At 36.1% G+C, this 8,128-nt stretch overlaps 1 long non-coding RNA gene across 1 annotated transcript; it reads right to left on the bottom strand.

Annotated features, from left to right (window-relative positions):
* Window positions 1-1,103: 1,103 nt before the first annotated feature.
* LOC126767083 (uncharacterized) lies at window positions 1,104-1,847 on the bottom strand. Its single transcript, XR_007669012.1, has 2 exons — window positions 1,357-1,847; window positions 1,104-1,195 (listed from the first exon to the last, which is right to left on the bottom strand). It is a non-coding gene; the product is annotated as an uncharacterized LOC126767083 (long non-coding RNA).
* Between the last annotated feature and the right edge of the window lie 6,281 nt (window positions 1,848-8,128).

The raw sequence follows: 8,128 nt of genomic DNA, 5'->3' as shown, positions 1-8,128 counted from the left end.
ACATTTAGTACTGTTGGCATACATCTTCGAAACGAAGTATTTTCTCACGGTCAATTATATGTGTCTGTCACGAATTGGTTCCCCGCAAAACCAAACTGTTCTCATTTCTGGCAATGGAAATAAAACAAAAAATGTTGTATTCACTGAAGTTTTTAATAATTAAAATATATCCTTTTTGGTTATTGTTCCAAAATACATCAATTATAGTATACCTTATTTCATATCATGAATTAATATTTACTCTATACAATCCTACTTATTTTATTTAAGAGCTTTGAATTGTTACCTTTTTATACTCTCGCAACAATGTTGCTAAGGAGAGTATTATAGTTTTGTTCACATAACGATTGTTTGTAAGTCCTAAAACTAAAAGAGTCTGATATAGGGTTATATATACCAAAGTGATCAGGGTGACGAGTAGAGTCGAAATCCAGATGTCTGTCTGTCCGTCCGTCCGTCTGTTCGTCCGTCCGTCCGTCCGTCAAGCTGTAACTTGAGTAAACATTGAGATATCATGCTGAAACTTGGTACACGTATTCCGTGGCTCCATAAGAAGGTTAAGTTCGAAGATGGGCAAAATCGGCCCACTGCCACGCCCACAAAATGGCGGAAACCGAAAACCTATAAAGTGTCATAATTAAGCCATAAATAAAGATATTAAAGTGAAATTTGGCACAAAGGATCCCATTAGAGAGGGCATATTTGGACGCAATTTTTTTGGAAAAGTGGGCGTGGCCCCGCCCCCTACTAAGTTTTTTGTACATATCTCAAAAACTACTATAGCTATGTCAACCAAACTCTACAGAGTCGTTTTCTTCAGGCATTTCCATATACAGTTTAAAAATGGAAGAAATCGGATAATAACCACGCCCACCTCCCATACAAAGGTTATGTAGAAAATCTCTAGAAGTGCGTTAACCGACTAACAGAAAACGTCAGAAACACTAAATTTCACAGAAGAAATTGCAGAAGGAAGCTACACCCAGGCTTTTTTTAAAAATTGAAAATGGGCGTGGCCTCGCCCACTTATGGACCAAAAACCATATCTCAGGAACTGCTCAACCGATTTCAATGAAATTCGGTATATAATATTTTCTTTACACCCTGATGACATGCACGAAATATGGGTGAAATCGGTTTACAACCACGCCTTCTTCCAATATAACGCTATTTTGAATTCCATCTGATGCCTTTTCTGTATAATACGAGTATATACATTAGGAACCAATGATGATAGCGGAATAAAACTTTACAAAAATACGGTATTTGAAAAATATGTAAATGAAATCTCGATTATCACTTTATCATGCGAGAGTATAAAATGTTCGGTGACACCCGAACTTAGTCCTTCCTTACTTGTTGTTATCTATTTTTAATTTTTCTGTAAAAAAGAATTTAATAAACAAATTATTTATAACGTTAATGAATTTAAAAGTATTTGCAATTAATTCAAATATGGGTAGTAAATATTTGCAAGTCTAACATAAGTTACACATTATACTCATGTATGTGTGTTTACATGTACGAATAAAGGTATTCTTTTATTTGCATTTTAAACTACATTAAATTCTTTCCAATTCCCTAATCGTTTCAGTTTTTGCGGCGTAACAAAGTACGCCGGGTATTTGCTAGTACATATATAAATGTAGTGCCACTGACACTGCCACACAGTGAGTTTTATGGTATAAATAACACATTTCCATGGCAATTCATATTGTTAAATTTTTTTATCGTTATAATCAATAATTTTACTTATCGCATACGTAATCGTTATATCTTAAAATGCATTAGTAATAAATTATGTTATACTGATTCTATTAATAGGCGTGTTTTATTTGACCAGCAAATTAAGCTATTAGTTTATTTTGTATGGAAGAGTCTCTAGTCACTATTTCAGAAATTTTGAGGTAAAGTCTCAATTTGTGACTACTTGGTATTCACAACACAGTCTCTAGTCCTTAGTTTCATTATATTGTTAAAACTAAAAAGAGCTTCTTGGTTGCAATTTAGCATATACTGAATAATGGTCATCAAAGATATTAATCGATTGTCGATTTTTTTTTTATATTTTGTAAGCAACTCAAACACGAAAAAGTTAAACATAAATCAAATTCACATAAATTTCGTAAATATTCTGAAACAAAGTCAACATATATTTATATTTATTGTGATATATAATATTGTATTCTTTTTCTTTACTGGCGTAGACACCGCTTACGCGATTATAGCCGAGTTAACAACAGCGCGTCAGTCGTTTCTTCTTTTCGCTACGTGGCGCCAATTGAATATTCCAAGCGAAGCCAGGTCCTTTTTCACTAGGCCCTTCCAACGGAGTGGAGGTCTTCCTCTTCCTCAGACGGGTACTGCGTCGAATACTTTCAGAACTGAAGTGTTTTCATCCATTCGGACAACATGACCTAGCCATCGTAGCCGCTGTCTTTTAATTCGCTGAACTATGTCAATGTCATCATATATCTCGTACAGCTCATGGTTCCATCGAATGCGATATTCGCCGTGGCCAACGCGAAAACTCGTAACGTCAACTCATCGGATGTTTTCATCGTCCATGCCTCTGCACCATATAGCAGAACGGGAATAATGAGCTACTTCTAGAGTTTTGTTTTTGTTCTTCCAGAGAGAACCTTACTTCTCAATTGGCTACTCAGTCCTGAGCTGGATTTCGAGGCTGACATATTGCTACTGTTAATGCTGGTTCCAAGAAATACGTAATTATATACAATTATATGACTGTCAACAGTGACGTGGGAGCCTAGTTTCGAATGCGACGCCTGTTAGTTTGTTGACAGGAGATTGGTCTTGCCCTCGTTCACTGCCAGACCCATTTATGGTGCTTCATTATCCAGTCTGGAGAAAGCAGAACTAACGGCGCGGATGTTGAGGTCAATGACATCAATATAATCGGCATTCGCAAGCAGCTGTACACTCTTATAGAAGATTGTACCTGCTCGATTAAGTTCTGCACAAGCAGGCTGAAGAAGTCGCACGCCTCGTCTTAAACCTCGTTTGGAATCGAATGGCTCAGAGAGGTACTTCTCGATCCTGACGGAGCTTTTGGTGTTGCTCAACGTCAGTTTACACAGACGTATTAGTTTTGCGGGGATACCAAATTCAGACATTAAAGGCAGCTCCTTTTCGTGCTGTCAAAAGCAGCTTTGAAATCGACAAAGAGGTGGTGAGTGTCGATGCTCTTTTCACGGACAGATTTGGCGCATGGTGAATATCTGGTCAGTCGTTGATTTGTCAGGTCTAAAGCCACACTGATAAGGTCCAAACAGCCTTTTGACGGTGGGCCTTAATCTTTCACTCTGAATAATTTGATAATAATACTAACCACTTTCACACTTAAATAAAGATGCTCACACGTTTTAAATGTATAATCATTTTAATTTATTGTTTACTTAAGACGTATGTTTACAAAATATAAAGTTATAGTCGAAAGCCGAATGTGGATATGATTCGCCAACCGGACCGCTGAGCGATTGTAGAGGATGTTGATGTGGCGCGTAGAATCGAATATCTTGTTGGATGTTGATGAGCGAATGTGGTTGATTGTAGATGACGATCCACGTGGATTGTGGTATACTTGTATGACTAAGGACGAGTAGCGTGAGATATTATCACGACGCAGCGTATAAGCGAAAGTATGAAACGATTGTGGCCTGGCGGCTTGTGTAGAACGAATTGAGTCTGCTTTCTCCTTGTCCATCCTTTTTCATGAGTGGGTGTATAGGTATGGTGAGTTGTGTTGGTGTCATCAGCTGTGGTGAATTAAGCTGTCTTATTAGGGTGCACCAGTTTTCCCGGGCAGAGTGGGTGGATGCCTAACTCATTTAAACATCCTGGGCCTCCTAGGCGAATATTTTGCCGAGTATTGCGTATGTATATGGTGTTGCCTTTATTTCGGCTGGTAGAGTAACCGAAGCGCGGAATACGTTCTGACAGCAGAAGTATTTCTTGATAGAGTTGTAATATACTCATATTTATCCTTGTGTGTAGAGAACGGATTTTGGTTTGAAACATACCACATGTATTTGGGGTAGGTATTTTGATATTATTAGGTGGTTTGATATTACTGACAACTTTTTGTATTTGCGATTTTTTCATTTATCGTTTTGTTAAGTGGATTATTTATTATTTGCCTTTTCTGTATGATCGGCAATTGTTAGCATTTTTTTTTTGTTCTCGGCTTATGAAAGATAGTAACTCCACGCCTGGCTCAGATATGGCCAGAATGGGTACTCCTTAGCCCAGGAGTTAGGACTGTGACAATAGAGCGATCTTGCGAGGGAGTAGCCGTGAATAGAGAACGGCTTCGATTCGTGGAGTAGAGAATTCTTCATAATTAATTTGATGCTTTGTGTAGCTAATTCCCAGATGCGATAAAAGCGACCTTCCTTTTGTAAGAGCAGGTGCGTCCATGTATCGCATTGGGAGTATGGTGATCCCTTAACTTCCTTTTTTATTTTATTTATTTTTGAAAATTTAAGCCTCTATGGGGCAATATTGTATAAAATGTGTAGATTTTTCGACTTTTGGAGACAATTTTGTTATATTTTATATTTAAGTGCATATGCACTAATTTGGCGTTTAGTAGCGCGCCACATAACTTGAGATTTTTTAAGCAGGATTTTTGTATCATTATTGGCGAAAGCCATCCTGCGGGGCCAAAAGTTTTTCAGAGGTAACTCTGAATTTGTTTTTTATACCAATTTGTGGAGTATTGGAAAATTCTGGCTTTAGTGGTAGTCGTATGACGTACCGGCCATTATTTGATCGAGTAGTTGTGGCTTTGGAGAAGTCTTCACAATACTGATCTTCTAGAGTTTTGTTTGTTATAGTAAGAAGTTTACTTGACTTTTGAAATTGCCTTAATTTTGAATTAAGGTATTTGTCCTCAACTTGAGTTGGTATGGTGGAAAGTGGTTCTGCAACTAGTCCACTTTGTATTTCGCTGTGCAGCATTTGAATTTTTTGTGCCTTTGAGCAACATGGTGTCTCTTGGCAATTTTTACAGTTTTAGGTTTCGGGATTTGCTTTTGCAATTAAACCCGTGGTTTTTTTAATATGCGCCCTTTTTTGGTGTGATAGGGGATATGTGCTATAATGAAGCCATACAATGTCTTTTATGACAATATAAGCATTTAAATTTGCTTTTGCAATTTGTAAATGTATGCGCATGTGACAGGAAATTTGTGCAAAGTCTTTTTGACCTGACAAAATTATTTCGTTCGTTAACTTTTAAGTTTTTAAACCTCTCGCAAGATTTAAGTTTATACCCCCTTTTACATAGTTCACATGACGTATGTTTTCGTTGTTCAGATGTGAATGATTGCGTTTTCTGAAAGTTTTTGTTTAAATTGTTTTGTTTTTTGTTACTAACTTGGGGTCTATTTAAGCTTTCATTTTGGTCGTGTTTGCTCTTAGTTTTGATTATTTTTTCTTCTAACCTTTCCGCAATTTCATATTGGGTGGTGAGACAATCTTTCATTTGTTGCCACGTTGGGCACTTTTTTCGTGATGAGAGCGATTGCTCCCATAGAAGTAACGACTCTTCTGGTAATACGGCGGTGCAATTGTTGACAGAATTGGGTCCCAGCTGTCTGTTGGAATATTTAGTGTCGATAGAATCGACAAACAATTTGAAACAGTGGATTCTAGTTTGATGAATTCTACACTTGTTCCTTTTTTAATTTTTGGCAAGTTCATTAGTGTCGTTACTTGCTTATCGACCAGTATTCTGTCGTTTTCATATCTAGCTTTTAGAGCTTCCCAAGCCAAATTGAAATTGTCGTCATTTAATGCGAACTGTTTGACTATTTCGCCTGGTTGACCTTTTGTTTTGTATCGGAGGTGATACAATTTTTGTTCTTTTGATAATTCTGGATGGTTGATGTAAACGGCTGTAAACTTGTCCCGGAAGGACGGCCATTCTTCATAACCTCCATAGAATGTTTCTGTGTCACATGCGGGCAGCTCGAGGTGGATGCCTGAACTTGCCTCTTGATATTGTTGCATTTGTGGCAGCTCTACTCTCGGATGTGGAGTAGGTGCAATTGCTTTTATTAGCTTTAATTGATCGGAAATCATAGCTTTTGTTTCTTCATATTGGTCTAAGCAGCTTTCATAAATATCGTAAGCCGATGATTTAAAATTTTGAGGTAGATCTGAATTGTCAGAATCTACTACGGCATCATGCGCCGCTTGGAGGCGAGTCCATAAATGTGCCAGATTTTGCCTTTTTATTTCTAATAACGATTCAGAGCTTTCTTGAATCGGTGAAGCGGCAAATCTAGTGCATTATCTTGTTAAACTGTCACTTTCTGAAATAAATTTAGCAACCTGTTTTGGGCGTGTAGCTCCTGCAGGTGTATTTTGATTATTGTTGTTGTTAACCATTTTTGCAAAATAATATTATGTATCAATTTTTTAGAACGAAAATATATTTTAATTGTTAATTGGTATTAAAAAACCGCGCTTTTTATTAAATAAAAATATTTGATGTCCGAATGATTTGTATTTAGGTACACCCTAATACTTGGACTTGTATGTGCTTATGTTTTGTGCAATTGAGAGCTCGTTGAAGAGATCAATGCGCTATTTACATAAGTATGCACGAATTGTTTGTGTGTTTATGAATATTCTTTGTTCGTAAGCAATTGAGAGCTCGTTAAAGAGATCAATTCGCTTTTTGCCTAAGTATGCACGAATTGTTAGATGTACTAATATGTATTTGTTGTTTCTTTTGAGATTTTGTGTTTTGTGTCACAGGCAGATTTTGCCGTATATTTGTATATAAATGATATTATATTATTCTGAAAGGGAGAGTGAGATTGAAACCGGAGTTGGAAAAAGTAATTTTCTTTGTGCTCTTAAAATGCACTTTTGTGTAGTTTCTATTAGACCCGCCGTCTAATATACATTAAAGATATTTATTTACATACATATGTACATATGTATATACATATCTTTGTGGGTTATATTTATTTAGTATCTGTTTTTATATTTTGTTTTATATTCTCAAATAATATTTCTAAATTGTTTTATGCAGTTATGCTTATGCACTTATGTTGGTTTTTATATAATTATGTACATATATTTGCATATATTTGTATATGATTAATTTATTTAGCTCTCTTTTCTTGTTATAATGGTTTGTCAAAAAAGTCTTGCGGTATTTTCGCTAGTTGGCGCTGAAAGCGCGTAGTTCTAGTTTTATTCGTCGCATCGGGTCATGCTATACCTTTTTGGAAAGCTCATTTCACGCGCTAACACGTGTTTGATTGATTGTCGTTTCTTTTAAGTCGTTCGTGAGTTATAACGTCGCAAACATGGAGCAAAATAAAGAGAAAATACGGCATATTTTACAGTACTACTACGATAAAGGCAAAAATGCATCTCAAGCCGCCAATAAAATTTGTGCAGTTTATGGACCCGATACAGTTTCCATTTCCACCGCACAACGATGGTTTTAACGTTTTCGTTCTCTTGTAGAGGTGGTCGAAGATGCGCCACGCTCCGGAAGGTCTGTCGTCGAAAATTGCGTTAAAATCGCTGAATTGGTCGAAAGAGACCGGCATAGTAGAAACAAATAAAAATAATAAAAAAAAATAAATCAAAAATAAAATAGTAATAAATAAAATTCAATAAAAATACCGCAAGACTTTTTTGACAACCTATTATTATCAATTTGCCTCCGCTTTTTTTAGTTCTTCTGCTTATTGCTTTATCGAGCATAAGGGGTATTGGCGGAAAATATTGCAAATAAATAGATAATAGACTTTGTTTTGGTTGGTTGGTTAAATATGTATGTATATATACATATGTATGTGTTTGAATACACAAAGCTAAGTATAGGTACGCAATAAGTTTTTAATTAGTTAATATGTATAATGCCGGTTTATTTTCGTTAAATCCGAAATCTTTGTGAACCGTATTAAAGTAGCGTTTTAGAATTGTATATGTACATAAATACATACATATATGAATGGTAAAATTATATTAAATGAACTGAATACGCTCACTTTGGTTTTGTGGGGTATATTACAGTGTATACCATGCCTGTTCGTATTCTCCCAATTCCTCTGCTCCAGCTGGCTACCTCCTTGTG

Source organism: Bactrocera neohumeralis, unplaced genomic scaffold (assembly GCF_024586455.1).
Source record: "Bactrocera neohumeralis isolate Rockhampton unplaced genomic scaffold, APGP_CSIRO_Bneo_wtdbg2-racon-allhic-juicebox.fasta_v2 ctg3974, whole genome shotgun sequence".
Lineage (NCBI taxonomy): Eukaryota > Metazoa > Arthropoda > Insecta > Diptera > Tephritidae > Bactrocera > Bactrocera neohumeralis.
Note: the sequence above shows the minus strand (reverse complement) of the source record. Positions and strands in the feature narration are given on the sequence as shown.